The sequence below is a fragment of the Diadema setosum genome, chromosome 7 (genome assembly GCF_964275005.1).
Source record: "Diadema setosum chromosome 7, eeDiaSeto1, whole genome shotgun sequence".
NCBI lineage: Eukaryota > Metazoa > Echinodermata > Echinoidea > Diadematoida > Diadematidae > Diadema > Diadema setosum.
Window position 1 is genome coordinate 30411947 of NC_092691.1, and position 1599 is coordinate 30413545.

A 1599-nucleotide genomic window follows, 5' to 3' on the forward strand; every position below is an offset into this window, starting at 1 on the left:
AACGGAACGTCAAATCCCCCAAACACCAAAAGAAAAAAGAAGAAAGAAAGAAATATATTGAATCGCTTATGTGGCAAATCCACTGAAAGCAAGAACATGGAATAAGAAACGACAAAAACAAAGACAACAAACAAATTTTGCCGCCCCTTTCCAATCTCTATGTGTTACATTTGCAAAAGGAAAATAAAGTACCAATCTTGATAACATGCTACTTTGCAAAGTGAATAATTCTTTTACATGCTATAATAAGATAAATTTTGAGCACTGAAACCTGTGTAAAGGTTATTTTGATCGGTTCTTTGTTGCACGATAATCATTAGACACATCTGCCTCGCCATCCTTTTTTTTTTTATAACTAAGTTTGTGCTGTTATTTTGTTAAGTTTTTTTTTAAATGTTAAAAAAAAAATGTAACAACACTGCAAATCAGATGACGCACCCCTATATCTACCAATTATGCCAGTGTCTATAATTATTTCAAGGTAATAGTGCTAAAATGTTGAATGGAAATCGCTCATCGATTTTATTAATGTTTATTCTCTGATCGCAGAACAGAGTCCGTACATCGCAAAAAGCAATGACACTGTGTCTTTCTTCATATTCTAATATCATTTCTTATTTTGAAAACCGAATTTCATTGTAGTTGGGTGGCTATTGTTAGTTTTAAGCCCATTTGTATCTAGTTTACTGGTGAAGTGTTAATTTAGTGTAAGAAAATGATTAAAGATAATACAATATTGAAGAATCTTTGAAAACTTACAATCCTGAATCCATATGGACTGAACGTCTTATCACCGGGGTGTTATCAAAGAACGGGAGGGTCAATACTTGTGGCCTTTCACCACCCTATTGATACACGCCCCACATCAATCCTTTAGCCTTTTCTACCCTTCCGAGTAATATTCTTTTAGTTTCTTTCTTGAGTCAATCAAGTGTATTTCAGCTGGAATCGTTTACAACAGTGATAAGGTTAGCCATGTTCCTTTATGGCTGGTGATGAATAGGTCCCACGTAGATACGATATGGTGTGGTTGATATTCTCTCCTTTTTTTTTTCTTTTTTTTTGGGGGGGGGGGCATTGATAATGAACATTGTATCGTTTGGTAGGAAAACAAAAGCGACGAGAGCTTTCGAAAGATACACACATAACCTGTCTGTATCTGTATGCCCGAATACCATTTAAGTCGTCGTAATTGAAAACAGACAGAAGGAAATTAAAACGAATGATATAAAAAAATCAACAAAGTTATTTTCAGATCACTTGGGCCTATGCTCTAAAACAGTTTTGTAACAAATCAAATGCCTCGTCTGATTTGCCTTGGATTTGATAATCGAACTCTCAAGTGAAGCTGGATTTTGTTAAATAAACCCTAGCATATCAATTCTCTCTCACCCTCTCTGAATTCTTTTCGATACCCTCAGCAGCTCGTGTTTAGATCGAACTGACATCTCTGGGGGAAAAGTACATCCAGGGAGGTGGAACTGGTACACCATAATAAGGAGATGAAAAGCTAGATAGTGTTTTCTTGCTCTACATCAATCAACGTGATGGGCTTGCGTTGCGACAAAGGGAAACCAACAAAGTGCTAGCTATCGTTTA